Source organism: Tursiops truncatus, chromosome 2 (genome assembly GCF_011762595.2).
Source record: "Tursiops truncatus isolate mTurTru1 chromosome 2, mTurTru1.mat.Y, whole genome shotgun sequence".
NCBI lineage: Eukaryota > Metazoa > Chordata > Mammalia > Artiodactyla > Delphinidae > Tursiops > Tursiops truncatus.
The window spans coordinates 119537204-119556335 of record NC_047035.1 but is presented as its reverse complement, the minus strand read 5'-3'; the positions used below and the strand labels follow the sequence as shown (position 1 = coordinate 119556335).

At 37.4% G+C, this 19132-nt stretch overlaps 1 long non-coding RNA gene across 1 annotated transcript in view; it reads left to right on the top strand.

Moving 5' to 3' along the window:
• LOC109552613 (uncharacterized) overlaps window positions 1–19132 on the top strand; it is a 253921-nt gene that overhangs the window by 209741 nt on the left and 25048 nt on the right. The window contains exon 4 of the long non-coding RNA XR_012330239.1: window positions 281–435. This is a non-coding gene — a long non-coding RNA (uncharacterized lncRNA). The remainder of the gene's footprint in view (window positions 1–280; window positions 436–19132) is intronic.

The window sequence follows — 19132 nt, the reverse complement described above, 5'->3', positions numbered from 1 at the left end:
CCAAATGAATCTTAAGATCCGGTGTTTAAGTTTTCTAGACCAACCTTTTCAATCGATAGTCACTGAAATAGACAGAACGCAAAGTAGGAAGCACTGAGCTGGGAATGCCCCCTCTCTCCTGTGGCAGCTACAAAGGGAAGACATTTGAGTCTGACTTTTATTATTTATTGTCACACATCAGGCAATCAGGCAATGTCCCACATTGGCTCAAACATATGGCGCAGCAAGCAGAACTGGTTTCTTCTCTCCATCATGTTTGCCTCTCTGTTCTCTCCTGCAGATGGATGGTTTCTAGCCTGCTTCCAAACCCCACCTCAGCTGAGTGTTGGGCGGCCCTTCTACACGATCCTATGACTCTTGATATGGACGCAGTCCTGTCAGACTTTGTTCGGTCCACGGGGGCAGAACCTGGTCTGGCCAGAGACCTGCTGGAAGGTAGGCCTCCTCCAGCCCACCCCCCAACCCAGTGACAAAAGATAAGAAGGTTTCTCTTACCTGACGAGGGTGGTACTTAGACTCCTAAAAAAGCAAAAGAAGGTGTGGATGATGAAATCACTTTTGTTATTCTTGTCTTTCTTTGGGGAATGGAATAGATAACCCAACTCTCTACAGTAAAAGAGCAGAAGGCATTAGCTAAGCTTTGCTTTGCATTAAAGCTTACACATACCGAGTCAAAATCTACCAATACCTATTTTTTAAAGAAAAGATATTTAGTAAAGCAGAAATTAGAGAACATTCAAAAAAACACTTTTATTGGAGACCATAGCTTCTTATCTTTGTCTTAGCTGAGACAAAAGTAATTTAGGCCAAAGTTTTTGGTGAAAAAACAACTAATAGCCAATAAAATAGTTGAAAATAATTCACAAGCAAGAAGGCAAATTCATCCTCAAGCTTTTAGAGTAGGTATCATTCACTACATGAAAAATGTGCATATCCATATTTAGAATGTTTTGAGATAGTTATTCAGCTATAATCATAATGAAATAAAAACTAATGTTTAGTTTCAGTCTCTAAAATGGATTTACTTTGTGTATTTTTGAAATTGCTTTTTTCGTGGTGGGGTGAAGGGAAGAAGTGGGAAGAACCCAGGTGGAGTGAGCAGCGTGTAGAGATGCTCAGACAGTAGCAGAAGATCTTGTCCGTGGTTGCCCTCTTTGCAACTGGTACTGACCTCGCTGCTGAGACCTGGTTAGGCTTCAATTGGAAGCAAGAGTTGTCAACTCTTTTCTTTTTTCTTTAATTTTATTTTTTAAGGGAAAATACAGGAAAATGACTTTTTGTGTACAGTTCTAAGAATTCGAGCATGTGTATAGATTTGTGTTATTATGACCCCTCTCAGAACACAGAACTGTCGCATCACCCCCAAGTACCCCTCCTGCTCTCTTTAACGCTGTGCCTTCCCCAGCCCTGGGCACTGGCAACCCCTGCTCTGTTTTTTTATCACTTTGGCTTTGTCTCTTTCGATAACTTTATATACATGGAGTCACGCAGAACCTAATCTTTTAAACGGGCTTCCTTTCACTCAGCATAATTATTTTGAGATTCATTTGAGCTGTTGTGCATATCCAGAGTTTGTTCCTTTGTTCTACTGAGTGGTACCGTAGAGATGGACCATGGACTGTTTAGCCATTCACCTGTAGGGAGCATTCAGTTGTTTCCAGTTTTTACAGTTAGACTAGAACTGCGATACACTTGAGAACAGGGGTTTTGAGAACACAGTTTTAATTTTTCTAGGGTAAACACAGGGGAGGGGTTGCTGGTTCACATGGTAAGTATATGTTTAACTTTAAAAGAAGTTGCCAGACTGTCTTCCAGAGTACAATACCGTTTTGCATTTCCACCAGAAACGTGTGAGAGTGCCAGCTGCCCCACATCCTCACCAGCTCTTGGCTTTTTTAAAAAAAAATTTAGCCATTGCAGTAGGTTTAGAATGGTATTTCCTCATCATTTTCATTATCATTTCCCTAGTGACTAATGATGCTGAGTTTTTTTCATGTTATAATTTTTCATCTATGTATTTTCCCTGGCAAAATATCTGTTCAAGCCTTTTTCCTATTTCTCAGCAAAATTAGGTTGCTATTTTTTTTATAGTTGAGTTTTGAGAGTTCATTATATATTCTGAGTATAAATCCTTTGTCAGATACTTGATTTGCAAATATTTTCTCCCAGTCTGTGCTTGACTTTTCACTCTCTTAGCAGTGCCCTTGGCAGAGCAGAAGTTTTTAATTTTGATCAAGTCCAATTTATCATTTTTTTTTTCTTTTATGGATCATGCTTTGGATGACATGTCTAAGAACCTTTGCATAACCAGGTCATGAAGATTTTCTCCTGTGTGAACTCTTAAAAGTTTTATACTTTCATGTTTTCATTTAGATTTCTGACTCATCTTGAGTTGATTTTTGTATAATGTGTGAGATTTAGGGTAAGGTTCATTTTTATGCATATAGATGACCGGTTGTTCAAACCAGTTTTTGAAAAGCTTATCCTTCGTCTTTGAATTGCCTTTGCACATTTGTCACAAACCAACTGAGGGTATTTGTAGGAAACTATTTATTGATGCCAGTTCAGTTCCACTGATGGATATGTCCATTCCTTAGCCAATACTCCACCGTCTTGATTACCATAGCTTTGTAGTGAGTCTTAAAATCAGCATGATTCTTCCAATTTTATTCTTCTTTTTCAAAAGTGTTTCAAGTATCCTATTTTTTTGCCTCTCCATATAAACTTGAAGATTGGGTTACCTCTATCTATAAAGTTTCCTGCTGGAATTTTTATTGGAATTATGTTAAATCTATAAATCAATGCTAACTATGTTACGTCTTCCAACCCATGAAGTCAGTGTAGCTATATTTTCCATTTATTTAGGCCTTATTTCAGTGCTTTCATGAACATTTTGTAGTTTTTAGCATATCAGATCCTGTACGTATTTTGTAAGATCTATATCTAGGGAGGAATTGAACTTCTGTAGATGGTATTTTTTTTAAGTTTGGTTTCTAATTGTTCATTGCTTGTATATAATCAACATGCAATTGATTTTTCCATGGTGTCCTCATATCCTGCAATCTTACTAAACTCAATTATTTGTTCAAGAGTGTGTGTCTGTATTCCTTGAAATTTTCTATGTAGACAATTATGTTGTTTCCTTTCCAATGTGTATGCCTTTTATTTATATTTCTTACCTTACTCTTATTCTTCACTTATTCCTGTTTATTGCACTGGCTAAGACTTCCAGTTAGAGGTTGAATAAGAGTGGTGAAAGGGAACATCCTTGCCTTGTTCTTGATCTTAGAGGGAAAGCTTTCAGTCTTTCAGCTTTATATAGAATGGGTTTTTGTTGATGTTCTTTGTCAGGTGAAGGAAATACCTTTCTGGTCCTAGTTTGCTGAAAGTTTTATCATGAATAGTTGTTAAGTTTTTTCCAAATGCATCTTCTACATCAGCTGATATGATTGAGTTGTTTCTATTCTTTAAACTGCTAATGTAATGTATTGCATTGATTGCCTTCTAATAGTAAACCAGCCTTTCAGCCATTATTTCTTTAAAGATTCTTTCTGCTGCACATTTTTCTCCTCTCTTAATGGGACTTGGATGATATAAAGGTTAGACCTTTTGTTATTGTCTTACAGGTCCCTACAGTTCTACACAATTTGTTTTCCAGTCATTTCTCCGTCAATTTTTCAGATTGGATAACTTCTGTTAATCTACTTATAAATTTACTGAATCCCCTGTCATCTCCATTCTGTTACTGAGCCCATCCAATGACTTTTTATTTTAGTTGTTGAATTTTTTCATTTCTAACATATCCACTTGATTCTTCTTTATATCTTCTGTTTCTTTGCTGAGACTTTCTGTATTTTTCAAGAGTGTTTGCTCTCTCTTACTGGTTAGAAAATATAATAACTGCTTTAAAGTCTTGGTCAGATAATTTCAATATCTATGGCATCCCAGCATTGCTATTGAGATTTCCCTGGGTTTTTTGGTATAGTGAGTAAATTTCTATTGTATCCTAGATATTTTGAATATTATGTTTTGAGACTTTGGTTGTTTTTTAAATCCTATGGCAGATATTGTTATTTTTGTTTTAGGAAGTAATTAACCCAGTAGGGTTCAGACCACAAGTCCTCAGTTCCCCAAGACTTCTGTGGATCGTGGTTTCGACTTCAAGTCTTTGAGAAGTGCTGTTGGATCTGTCTGGTGTATGTACCACCTACTGGCCAGTCTGGGACTTAGGCAAGTCGTCTGTCCCATATTTTACTGCTCCAAGTCTCTGGAGTCTATTTAGGGTCAGATCCATACATGTGCAGTTCAGGGGTAAGCCCAAGAGTTCATAAACAACTTTAAGGGGTTGCTTTCCCAAGCTCCTGCCTTACCATAATTGCCTCGATAGTTCTGCGTCCCTGGGACTCTGCTCTCCAGCCCTTCAGCCAGCACCCTGAGGCTGTGTGTGCCCCGCACTCCTGCACACTTGATTTGACTGCACCCACCTCAGAGCTGAGCAGAGGCCAGAGAGAGAGCAACAGCAGTGGGGCTCGCCACACCCGCTGGGATCCACAGCTCCTCTGATTAGAGAGGAAGGTTCTCTGCCTTCCTGTTCTGATTTCCTGCCATCTCCCATTGCTGCCACAGGATTGCTTGAGGTCTGGGGCACAAGAGAACTGAGGAAAAAAATTTAAGAAAAAAAAAGATAAATAAGGGACTTCTACACTCTCTCTGAACATTGTAGACCCCCTTCCTGCTTCTTGAGCCAGAGGAGAGGTCTCCTCTTGGAACCAATGCCCACTTCTGAGTTCTGGGCTGCACTGAGTTCACGTCAGAGAGACTGGAAATAAAAAGTGATAAACTCACCACCAGTTCTGTGGTCTTCTTCCTCAGTCTGCCTGCTCTCATTACTTCTCTGAATAATGAAGTAATAGGTGAAGTAATAATGAAGTAATAGTAGCAGGTGAATAGATGCTTTCAGTAGGAGAGACGCAGTGGGGTGTCCTTCCTTCATATACCCTGGAACCTGTCTTCTGTTTTTACAAGTGGGAAGGCCATGGTTACCTACGTATGGTGTGTTCTTTAAATTGTCAAAGGTATTTGGGTCAAGATTTTTCTAAAAGTCAGTGTTTCAAAGAACAAACTATTTTCATTGTGAGGTCTCAGATCTTTCTAAGGGTAAAAAAATTTCAGTGATGGCAGAAGCTGGGTGAAAGGTACATGGACCCTCTCTGTAGTGTTTTTTAAACTATTTGTGTGTTTTTATGGAAGCAACCTAAATGTCCATCAACAGATGAACAGATAAAGAAGACGTGGTATATATATACACACAATAGAATACTACTCAATTATTCATATAAAAAAGAATGAAATAATGCCATTTGCAGCAACATGGATGGACCTAGAGATTATCATACTGAGTGAAGTAAGCCAGACAGAGAAAGACAATTATCATCTGATATCACTTACATGTGGAATCTTAAAAAATGATACAGATGAACTTATTTACAAAACAGAAAAAGACCCGCAGACATGGAAAACAAACTTACAGTTACCAAAGGGGAAAGGTGGGAGGGGATAAATTAGGAGTTTGGGATTAACAGATACACACTACTATACATAAAACAGATAACCAACGAGGATCTACTGTATAGTACAGGGAACTATACTCAATATTTTGTAATAACCTATAAGGGAAAAGAGTCTGAAAAAATGTATATATACCTACACATATATGTGTGTATGTATGTATAACTGAATCACTTTGCTATACATCTGAAACTAACACAACATTGTAAAACAACTATACTTCAATTTTTAAAAAGAGTAAAGTAAAAAAAATTGTGTTTTTAATTAATTAATTTTTTTAAAAAATAAAAAGTTAAAAACACACAGTGATGGGAATCACAGTACAGCAGAGGAAGGCCAATGAGAAGAAAGAGTAGCAGAGGCTGATAGAAATCTGGCAAAAAAGGCAGGATAGGGACAACGGGATAAGCAGAGACAAAGGCAGAGGAAGTGAACAACAATCAGCCTCTGGGTGAAAGGGTGTGTCCTTACCTGGCCGCGGGCTTCCCTTTGCCAGTTGGTCAAGTGGTCCTTCTGAAACAAAGGTCAGGTTGGGTGACTTTGTTTCCCAGATTCCTCTGATATCCCCTCTACCTGCAGAATAAACTCCTTCACAAGCCACTCAGGTCCCTTCAGCATCCAGCCCTGCTCCATCCCTTCTACCTCATCTCCCACTGCATCCCTTCACCATCCTTCTCCCCAGACACACCATACACCTCTGTGCTTGTGTTTAAGCTCATGTCTAGTGCTGCCCACTCCCCCGAACACACACTCTGTCTCACTCTTTATTCTACTCCTCTTCCAAGTTAGACCACAAGCTCCATGACAGCAAGGACCCTTCCAGGTTTTGCCCACTTTGTCCCCCCACCATTGGCACATGCTAGCCCCTCAATAGTGTGATCTGGCTGCTGGGAAGCAGGAACAAGCAACCAGAAGGAAATCCTCATGTGCATGGAGACAAACAATAAACAGCATAAATGAGTTAGATGGTATTTTAATGGTTAATGCCATGACGAAACCCGTATAAGGGGAGCAGGTATTGGGTGTGGGTATGGGTGCAATTTTAAGTTAAGGTTGTCAGAGAAGGCCTCACTAAAAAAAATGGAATCTGAACAAAGATTTGAGGTATGAGAGAGTGGATACCCGGGAAAGAAGTTTCTAGGAACAGTTGGAATGAGTTGGTCATTCCTTGCCATTCCTCAGAACTTTGTAGACTTCTATTACAACAGATATTTGGTTGTGTCTTATTTGATAATTGATCACATACTTTTTTTCCTCATTAAATTAGAAGTTCTTTGGAAAATAATCTGAAAAAGAAAAAATACATATATACATATATATGTGTGTATGTACGTATAACTGAATCACTTTGCTATACATTTGAAATTAACACAACATTGTAAATTAACTATACTTCAGTTTTTTAAAAAAGATAATAATGGAACCAATCTAAAGGGAGTTTTCCTGATTAAATTAAAGGGATATATAAAATATAAAGAAAAAGAAGTTCTTAAAAACAAGGACAGTAGCATTGATGACAGTAGTTAGCATTTATGAGGCATTGTTCTATATCAGACACTAGGCTCTTTAAATGTGATGTCTTATTTAATCCTTGCAACACATTAACAAAGTCTTAGCTTTCCCATTGTAGGCAAGAAAACCGAGGCCAAGAAAATTCCTTGAATTTACAGTCAGGACGTAGCAGAACCACATGTGAATCCACTTGTGACACTAAATACCAGGTTTTTTCCTGCAAAACCGGATCACCTACCATTGATTCCTGTACCCACTGTGTCCTTGTAGAGTATAGCAGCATTTCGCATGCTATGTCCATTCGGAAGAATTTTAATGAATCACTGGAGGAATGTTTGAGTAACCCATTTTATGATGTGACTAATTAACTTTTCAAATAAAATACCACTTCAAGAGACCACAAAGACTCTTCAAAAACTAGAACTAATAGCTAACATTCATGTGCCAGGCACTGTCTGGCCACTTGACATATATTAAAAGTTGGTTAAAAAGATTTTCGAGTGGGAGGCCAAACACGTGGGTTCTTGAAGTGTCGGTTCCCTACTTAAAGAGAAAGCGACTCTTACACTTTTACAATAACTGTGAATTTCAGGCCTTGCAGCTTTACCAAGATATTCTTTCCATGCCTCACTTATATTGCTATCCATGGGGGACAAATATCCTTGAGCAAAGAAACCAGGCTGCATTTAGAAAAAACATTAACTGGAAATTAACATCTCACCTGTCCCTAGTCTAATTTTTCAGAATCTTTGTGGAATTTTCAAAATTAAGGACCATGGTGACAAGTGAGTTAAATCGTATTCTCAAAACTATATATGCACGTAGGGAAGCTGTCCACGTATTTTAAAATGCATGTATGTTTACCAGTTGAGTTGGTAACTTGATAACCAAACTTTCTAAAGTTGTTTATGAGGAAATATACCCTTTTCCAGTACTGGGTTCCTTGGGTTTGAAGTATATTTAGTTTGGAAATATGCAAATGGTGGTCCAGCTCGTATGGAGAGGCAACTCCCAATCACTTGCCAGTCATATTGACAGGTAATTCCATTAACCTTTACGTTTGGCCTTTGAAAATGTTCCTATGATACAGGGACAGCAGCTGCTGGCTTGGATAAATGCAGTAATGCTCCAAAGCATACACCCAAGAAATGGGGGAGAGATGGAGGCAACTCAGGGGAGCATGTGTTTAGCAGAAGTCTCTCCTTAGCCTGACAGCTGATCATCCACTCCCAGCAAACCCACAAGGCTGCCATGGAACATTTCACAGGTGGGAGGAGCCCAAAGGCCCTCTGCCTGGAGCCTGGCCAGTCGCCATGGCTGACCCAGGATGCTTTGGCTCCAAGAGCCACACTAACTTATTAAACACCCAGGAAACCAAAGTGGGCGCCAGAATGGTCACACTTTTAATTACAGTGAGAAATAAAAGTGTCCCAAGGCCAGATTCACCACATGTTTTACCCAGAGCATCCTTTCTCTGCAGTCAAGCTAGATCTGAAGCCCAGTCTTGAACACACGTCACCTGATTTACCAGGAGAATTCAATGCTCTAACTTTTTTCAAATTTGCATGATTAGAGGGCTGCTGTGAGCAAGTCCCACGTCCCTGAGTGGGAAGAAAAAAGCAGCCTGGTGACTGTGAATCCTGAGTGGGAATTAGAGGAGAAGGTCGGATGGCCTCTGGCCAGAGCCGGGATTACTTTTGAATCTAGAAATGATTACTGAAATGAAACCACAGGTTCCTCCCCCTACTGTCCTGTCCCCAGATTAGTCGTATTTGAAATAACCAAAAAAAAAAGTCCTCTCCAGGATCCAATTTCCAAGACACCTCCTCTGGCATGGTCCCATTCAGGAGGAAACATTTTCTCCTTAGACGGGTGAGTGTATTTAAATACTTGTGAAAACAAACTGAGACCATTAGGACTATGTGTGGTAGTTCTGTTCTGGCACGCTAATCAATTAAGTAGATCCCTCGTTTCCTTTCCCTTAGGGAAGATTGTAACCCCAGGTACCATCACTGGCTGCTTGAAATTAAATGCTTCCTCTCTGGAAAGCCAACCACATCCATTTCGGTCTTTCTGGAGGATGTCTCCACCTGAGCTACCCACCTTTTTGTGTTCTTCTACCTTGCTCCCCTGATAGGCATGTTCCTCCAGGGCTCCTAGTCCTGTGTACTCAGTAACGCAGACTAAATGGAATTTCATTGAAGAGGCATCCCCAGCAGCTTGTGGGTGGACTTCTTAATGGAGTATGTGATGCAGTTAGTAGGATCTGTGTCCCTTTAACCCCCTCCAAGTGTCTTCACTGCCACTCTCCCAGCCTCTTCCTGCCCCCTAGTCAAGCAGCTCACTGCTCAATACCTGATGATATTAAAGAATTATTGTCAGTTAGTTTTAGGTGTGATATTGTTACTGAGGTTATGCTAAGAAATATACACACACTGAAATAGTGATGGATGAAATGATATCACTCTGGGATTTGGGAGGTGGGGGAATGGGTGAGATTAGAAATGAAACAAGATCAGCCATGAGCTGATTATTTATTAAAACTGGGTGATGGATGCACAAGTGTTCATAATAACCTTCTGTATATTTCTGGATGCTTATACAACTTTCCATAACAATAGTTTAAAAACAGCATCAGGAAACTTTTGCTTCCAGCCAAGATGGAGCATTAGGAAATGGGCTTACCCTCATGCTTGAGAAAAGAGAAGAGAGCAGTGTGTAAGAAACAAGCCACTGAACTATAGACAATGAAGGACAGTTATCCCTGAAAGATGGGAAGCATACAAGGGTAGTCCTGTGGTTGCCGAGCTCATGGCCTTGAGAGTGTTTCTAGGATGTGGTGTGGAGAGAAGGATCCGAGATGGAGCCCAGCAGACTGCCTGTCATGAGTCAGAGCTGAGAGTCGGGGAGTGAAGGAGATCAGAGCAGAGAGGAGAGAGATGCACAGGAAGAAGGCCAGCGATGTACCAAGGGTTTGCCTCTGCTACTTGGCATGTGTGTAAGGAAGTTATGTGCAGCTGGGGAAAGAACCAACTAAGATTAGAGGGAACAGTGCCCACCAGCAACACAGAGCTAAGTACAGTGTCTGTGCCCACCCATCAAATAGCAAAAGCACCAAGTGTGATTTCTAGAAGGGTGTTGCCTCAGTAATGGCAAATAATTAACCCTGGAATAAAAACTGCCCTGGTCACACCTAAAACCATAGAAGCAAGACCCAAAAGGATTAAATTGTTTCCAAGAAATGTAACTACATTCCAGAACACAGCTGAGTAATAGTGATTGGAATATAAACTCGTCCAGCACCAAACAATATAAAATTCACATTGTCTGTCATCCAATGAAAAGTTAGCAGGAATGCAAAGATGTGGGAAAGTATGACCCATAATGAGGAGAAATTATTCAATCAAAACCAACCTAGAACTGACATAGATGGTAGTATTATCAGACAAGGACATTAAGAGTTATTAAAAGTTGTAAAAACAGCAGAGTTGAATAAATTGTATTCTGTATGTTCAAAAATCTAAGTAAGGATGTAGAAGATATTTTTAAAGACCCACATCAAACTTCCAGATATGAAAACTACATGAGTTTAAAAATTAACTCAATGGGATTAAGAGCAGATTGAATATTACAGAAAAACAAAGATTAATAAACATAGAAGCATAACAATAGAAACTATCCAAAATGAGACAGAGAAAATAAAATTACAGAAATTTAAAACATGTCAGTGAGTTGTGGAAGTGCAGTTAACCTAAAATATGTGTAATTGAAATTCCTGAAAAGGGGCGTGAGGGACAGAAAAAAATAACTGAAGAAATGAGCAGTACGTAGGGGAAATTTCTATCACTAACCTTGTTAGAAAAAAAGAAAGGCCTCAAATCAATGACCTCAGTTTCCACCTTAAAAACTAGAAAAAGAAGAGCAAATTAAACCCAAAGTAAGCAGAAGCAATGAAACAATAAATATCAGAAGTAATGAAACAGAACAGAGAAAAATAATAGACAACTCAATGAACTCAAGAGTAAATTCATTGAGATCAATAAAACTGATAAACCTCTAGCCAGATAATCAGGGGAAAAGAAGATAAATTAACAATATAAAGAATGAGAAATTACCTTAGTACAGATTGTATAGACACTAAAAGTATTATAAGGGAATATTATGGACAAGTTTATATTAATAATTACAACAACTTAGATGAACTTGACAAATTCCTTGAAAGGTGCAAACTACCAAAGCCGATGCAAGAAAAAGTAAATAACCTGGATATCTCTCTATCTCTTAAAGTGATTTAAGTTGGAGTTAAAAGCCTTCACTCAAAGAAAGCTGCAGGCACAGACACTTCACTGGTAAATTCTACCACACACAGAAGAAATTATAGCAGTTTTACACAAACTCTTCCAGAAAATCAAAGAAGAGCTATACTTCCCAATCGATGCTGTGAGGCCGTAGTACCTAATACAAAACCAAACGGTCCAGAGCAGATGTTCCTCATGAAGATCAATATGAAAACGCTAAACAAATTTTTAGCAAGTGGAATTCAGTAATATATAAAAAGTATAATACATCATGACCAAGTGGGTTTTATCCCAAGAAAGCAAAACTAATTTAACATTCAAAAATCAATCAATGTAATTTACCATATTGACAAACCAAAACACAGAAAACTGTATGATCACCTCAATAGGAATGTAAAGAGTCTGACAAAATCCAACATTCATTCCTGATTTAAAAAATAAATAAAAACTCTCAGAAAACTAGGAATAGAAGGGTACTTTCTCAATCTAATGTAGAGCATTTACAGAACAAACAAATAAGCAAACAAAAAGCCCTACAGCTACCAAGATACTTACTGGTGAAAGAAAGAATGCTTTCGCGCTAAGACCAGGAACAAGACAAGGATGCCAACCCTCACCACTGTATACATCATTTCCCTGGAGATTCTAGCCAGTGTAGTCAAGCAAGAAAATATAATTTCAAAAACCATCCAGATTGAAAAGAGTAAGCTATCTCTAGTCACAGAAGGCATAATGACCTATGTATAAGATCCAGTGGAATTTACAAAAAGTTATTGGAACCAATAAGTGAGTTCAGCAGTGTTACAGGATACAAGATTAATATGCAGATGTCAATTCCATTTCTATATATCTGCAATGAATAATGGAAATTGAAATTTCAAAATATAACTTTTTCAATAGCATCAAAAGATATGAAATACTAGGGATAAATCTGACAACAGTGTGTAAGACCTATACACTGAAACTACAATGCATTGCTTAGAGAATTAAAGACCTAAATGAAAGGAGGGTTGTTGCACATCCATGACACCTCAATATTGTTGAGATGTCATTCTCCCCAAATTGATCTTTAAGCTCAACACAATTCCAGTCAAAATCTCAGCAGGCATTTTCTTGTAAAAATTGACAAGCTACTTTAATATTCAAAGAGAAATGCAAAAACCTAGAATAAACAAAAGAACTTTGAAAAATTAGAGCAAAGTTGCAGGCTAACAATATCTGTTATTAAGAATCATTATGGGGCTTCCCTGGTGGCGCAGTGGTTGAGAGTCCGCCTGCCGATGCAGGGGACACGGGTTCATGCCCCGGTCCGGGTAGATCCCACATGCCGCAGAGCGGCTGGACCAGTGAGCCATGGCCGCTGAGCCTGCGCGTCCGGAGCCTGTGCTCCGCAACGGGAGAGGCCACAACAGTGAGAGGCCTGCGTACCGCAAAAAAAAAAAAGAATCATTATGAAGGTCCATAATCCAAAGAGTGTGGAATTGGCATACAGATAGAGAAATAGATCAATGAAACATTGGTAAGTCAAGAAATAGCTCATATATATTGACTCCTGAAATCCAGTAAAGAAACGAAGGCAATTCAGTGCAGAAAAAATAATCTTTTCAATAAATGATGGTGAAATAATTGGATATTCATGTACCAAAAAACCCACTTTGAGCTATACCTCACGCATATACAAAAATTACCTCAAAATGGATGATAGACCTAAATGTAACACCTAAAACTCAAAAATATTTTAGAAAAAAGCATAGGAGAAAATCTTAATGGCCTTAGGTTAGGCAAAGTTTTTTTTCCAGCTTTATTGAGATCTAATTGAAAAATAAAATTGCAAGATATTTAAAGTGCACACATGATTATTTGATATACGTATACACTGTGAAAGGATTTCCTTACCAAGTTAATTAACACATCCATCAACTGTTTGCCTTTTTCCTTTTTTTGTAAGAAAATTTAAGCTCTACCCTCTTAGCAAATTTCAGTTATACAATACAGTGTTATCAACTATAGGAACCACATAATACATTAACCCCTCAGACCTTTTTCATCTTATAACAGAAAGTTTGTACCCTTTTACCAACCTCTCCCCATTTCCCCCACCTCCCAACCCCATGAAAACCACTTCTCTACTTTCCGTTTCTATGAGTTCAAATTTTTTTTTAAGATTCCACATATAAGTGAGATCATACATTATTTGTCTTTGTCTGGCTTATATCACTTAGCATAATGCCCTCCAGGTTCATCCATGCTGTTGCAAATGACAGGATTTCCTCCATTTTTAAGGCTGAATAATATTCTATTGTGTATATATATTTTCTTTATCCTTTCATCCATCAGTGGACATTTATGTTGTTTCCATATCTTGGCTATTGTGAATAATGCTGCAATGAACATGGGAGTACAGGTGTCTCTTGGAGATAATGATTTTGTCTCCATAGGATAAATACTCAGGAATGGGATTGCCGGATCCCACTGAACTGCCGGATATGGTAGTTCAATTTTTAATTTTTTGAGGAACCTCCATACTGTTTTCCATAGTGACTATACTAATTTACATTCCCACCAACAGCTCACAAGTGTTCTCTTTTTTCCATATCCTTGCCAGCATTTGTTATCTCTTGTCTTTTTTAAAATAGACATCCTAACAGGTGTGAGGTGATATCTCATCATGATTTTGATTTGCATTTCCCTGATGATTAGTGATGTCAAGCACCTTTTCGTATATTTGTTGGCCATTTGTATGTCTTCTTTGGAAAAATGTCTATTCAGGCCCTTTGTACATTTTTTAATTGGATTATTTGGGGGATTTGCTCCTGAGTTATAGGAGTTCTTTGTATATTTTGAATATTAACTCCTTATCAGATATGCAGTTTACAAATATTTTCTCCCATTCCAGTAGGTTGCTTTTTTATTTTGCTGATGGTTTCCTTTGCTGTGCAAATGTTTTTTAGTTTGATGTAGTCCCACTTGTTTATTTTTTATTTTCATGCCAAATCTAAAAATCGTTGCCAAGACAAATGTCAAAGATCCAACTCTCTAATTTTCTCCTGAGAGGTCTTAGGTTCCAGTCTTAAATCCATTCCGGTTGATTTTTGTATATGGTGTAAGATAGTGGTCCAGTTTCATACTTTTGCATGTGGCTGTCCAGTTTTCACAACACTATTTATTGAAGAAACTATTCTTTCCCCATTGTGTATTCTTGGCACCCCTGTTGAAATTAGTTGACCTTATACAATGCAGGTTTAGTTCTGGGCTCTCTATTCTGTTCCATTGACCTATGTGTATGCATTTATGCCAGCACCATACTGTTTTTAATACTGTCACTTTGTAATATAGTTTGAAATCAGAAAGTGGGATGCCTCTAGCTTTGTTCTTTCTCAGGATTGCTTTGGCTATTCAGGGTCTTTTGTGATTCCATACACATTTTAGGATTTTTTTCTACTTCTGTAGAAAATACCTTTGTAATTTTGATAGGGATGGCATTGAATCTATAAATGGCTTTGGGTAGTATAGACATTTTAACAATATTAATTCTCCCAACTTAATGGAATCTCTTTCCATTTATTTGTGACTTCTACAGTTTCTTTCATCAAATTCTTATAGTTTTAAGTGTACAGATCTTTCACTTCTGTGGTTAAATTTATTCCTAAATAAATGCTATTGTAATTTTCCTTTCTGATGATTTGTTGTTGGTGTATAGAAATGCAAATGATTTTGTATCCTGAAAATTTACTCAATTTGTTTATTAGGTCCAACAGCATTTTGGTGCAATCTTTATAAATATAATATTTTTTATACATAAGATCACATCATCTGCAAATAGAGACAATTTTGCTTCTTCCTTCTGATTTTGATGCCTTTTATTTCTCTTTCTTGTCTAATTGCCCTTGCTAGGACATCCAGTACTATGCAGAATAAAAGTGGTGAAAGTGGGCATCCTTGTCTTGTTCCTGATCTTAGAGGAAAATCTTTCAGCTTTTCACCATTGAGTATGATGTTAGCTGTGGGCTTGCCCTATGTGGCCTTTATTATGTTGAGGTATGTTTCCTTTATACCAATTTTGTTGAGAGTTTGTATCATGAAATGAAGTTAACTTCTGTCAAATGCTTTTTCTGCATCTATTGAGATGATCCATTGGTGATATAGATATCCATGTTATGATATTTATTCTCCATTGCATCAATGTGATGTATCACATTGATTGACTTGTGGGTGTTGAAACATCTTTGCATCCCTGGAATAAATCCCACTTGATCATGGTGTATGATCCTTTTAATGTATTATTGAATTCAATTTTCTAGTATTTTGTTGAGGAATTTTGCATCTATGTTTATCAGGGATATTGGTCAAAAATATTCTTTTCTTGTAGTGTCCTTGTCTGGCTTTGGTATCAGGGTAATGCTGGCCTGATAAAAGGATTTTGAAAGTGTTCCTTCTCTTCTGTTTTTTTTGGAAGAGTTTGAGAAGGATTGGCATTAGTTCTGCTTTAAATGTTTGCTAGAATTCATGAGTGAGGCCATCTAGTCTTGGACTTTTCTTTGTTGGGAGGTTTTTGATTATTGATTCAGTCTCATTGCTAGTAATTAGTCTGTTCAGGTTCTCTATTTCTTCATGATTGAGTCTTGATAAGTTTTGTTTCTAGGAATTTTTCCATTTCTTCTAGGTTGTCCAATTTGTTGGCATATAATTGTTCATAGCATGATCCTTTGCATTTCTGTGGTCTCAGTTGTAATGTGTCCTCTTTAACTTATAATTTTATTTATTTGAGTCTTCTCTTTCTTAAGTCTAGCTAAAGATTTCTCTGTTTTGTTTATCTTTTTAAAAAACAGCTCTAAATTACCTTTATTTTTTTCTATTGTTTTTCTGGTTTCTATTTTATTTATTTCCACTCTGATATTTGTTATTTCTTTCCTTCTACTATGGGCTTACTTTTAGTCCTTTTCTAGTTCCTTGAGGTGTAGAGTTAGGTTATTTAATTGAGATCTTTCTTTTTTCTTAATTTAAGCATTTATCGTTAAAAAGGTCCCTCATAGAACTGCTTTTACAGCAAATCATAAGTTTTGGTGTGTTGTGTTTCCATTTTCATTTGTTTCAAGATTTTCTTTATTTCTCTTTTGATTTCTTCTCTGACTCATTGGTTGTTCAGGAACATGTTTTTAAATCTCCACATATTTGTGAATTTTCCAGTTTTCTTGTAATTGATTTCTAGTTTCATACCAATGTGGTCACAAATGATACGTAGCATGATTTCAGTCTTTTTTAATTTTTTAAGACTTCTTTTGTGGCCTAACGTATGATCTGTCCTGGAGAATGTTCCATGTGTACTTGAGAAGAATGTGTGATCTGTTGCTGTTGGATGGGATGTTCTGTGTATGTCTGTTAGGCTTATGTGTTCTAAAGTATGTTTAAATCCAGATGTTCCTTTATTGTTTTTTATCTAGATGGTTTATCCATTGTTAAAAGTGTGATCCTGAAGTGCCCTGCAATTATTGTTTTGCTGTGTATTTTTCTCCCTTCAGATCTGTTAATATTTGCTTTATATATTTAGGTCCTCCTATGTTGGGTACATAGTTATTTACAAATGTTATGTCCTCTTGATGAATTGACCCCTTTATCATCATATAATAACCTTCTTTGTCTTTTGTTACCATTTTTGACTTAAAGTGGTTTTTGTCTAAGTATGGCTACCCCAGCTTTCTTTTGGTTTCCACTTGAATGGCATATCTTCTTTATCCCTTCATTTTCAGACTATGTATGTCCTTAAAACTGAAGTGAATCTCTTATAGGCAATGTATAGTTGGGTGTTGTTTTTTCATCCATTCAACTACTCTTTGGATTGGAGAACTTAGTCCATTTACATTCAAAGTAATCATTGATAGATAGAGACTTTTGCCATTTTGTTCATTGTTCTCTGGTTTCTTAAAAAAAATTCCTTTGTTCCTTTCTTCCTCTTTTTCTGGCTTCCATTATGATTTGATGATTTTCTATAATGGTATTCTTTTTTTTTTACTTTATCTTTTTGCATATCTACTGTAGGCTTTTGCCTTGTGATTACCATGAGGGTTACATAAAACTTATTGTATTTATAATAGTCTATTTTAAGCTCAAACAACTTAACTTTGAACACATGCAAAAGCTCTACATTTTTACACTCCTCCACATTTCATATTTTTTGTCAAAATTTCTTTATACTTCTGTATCCATTAACAAATTATTATAGTTGTAGTTATTTTTAATACTTTTGTCTTTAAACCTTTATGATAGAATTATACGTGATTTACCTACCACCATTACAAAATTAGCATATTCAAAATTTAACTTTATATTTACCTCTACTAGTGAGTTTTATACTTCATATATTTTATGTTACTAATTAGCATTCTTTTGTTTCATCTTGAAGAATTCCCTTTAACATTTCTTGTAAAGCTGGTCAAATGGTAATGAAAGTGTTCAACTTTTGTTTGTCTGGAAAACTCTTTATCTCTCCTTCAATTCTGAAGGACAACTTTGCTGGGTAGAGTATTTTTGGATGGCAGTTTTTGCCTCTCAGCTCTTTGAATAGCATCCCACCCCTTTCTGGCCTGCAAAGTTTTCTGCTGAAAAATTTGCTGATAGTCTTATAGAGATTCCCTTGTACGTAACACATTGCTTTTCTCTTGCTGCTCTTAAGATTCTCTCCTTGTCTTTAACTTTTAATGGTTTCATTATAATATGTCTCAGTGTGGGTCTATTTGGATTGAGCTTGTTTAGAACTCTCTGGGCTTCCTGGATCTGGATGTTCTTTTCCCTACATTAGGGTAGTTTTCAGCCATTATTTCTTTGAATAAACTTTCTGCCCCTTTCTCTTCCTTCTTCTCAAACCCCTGTAATGTGTAATTGATCCTCTTGATTGTATCCCCCAAAAATCTCTTCACTCTTTTTCATTCTTTTTTCTTTTTGCTCCTCTGATTTGATGAATGCCCTGCTCTGTCTTCTGGTTCATTGATCCTTTCTTCTATTTGATGTAGTCTGATGTTGACCCTCTCTACTGAATTTTTCAGTTCAGTTACTGTATTCTTTAGATCTGTGATTTCTGCTTGGTACTTTTTTATATTTTCTCTTTGTTGGAATTCTTACTTTGTTCAGGTGTTGCTCTCTTGACCTCGGTGAGCAACTTTATGGCCATTATTTGGAATTCTCTATGATGTAAATCACTTATCTCCATTTCATTAAGATCTCTTTCTGGAGATTTATGTTGTTCTTCTGTTTGAAACATATTCTTCTATTTATTCATCTTCCTTGACTCTCTGTGTTAGTTTCTGTGCATTAGATAAAACAACCACCTCCCCCAGTCTTGGCAGGGTGGTCTTGTGTAGTTAGATGAATCTTACCATTCAGCCCAGCCTAAGCTTTTAATTGTCTCTCAAAACTTGGTGATTTTTCCAAGCTGCCTTTTTGTTCTTAGTGGCTCCCAGAAGTTGAGAATGTGCCAAGACCTGTCAGTGTTCCAAGGGAAGGATCATAGTTAGCACCTAGATGCAGGCCAATTAGAAGCTGGACCCACAGGCACCTGCTGGGGAAGTATATAGTTAAGGTCCTTCCAGAGACAAACTTAGAGAAGAGCCATTTTTTCCTGCTCCCTCTGTGCCAAGCCTGGGTATGTAGCTATGGTGTGTGTGTGTGTGTGTGTGTGTGTGTGTGTTGGGGTGGGGTGGAGGTGGGGGGTGCTCCTGTACCCATTAAGAACTGTTTCTTCATTTGCTACAGTCCTGTGG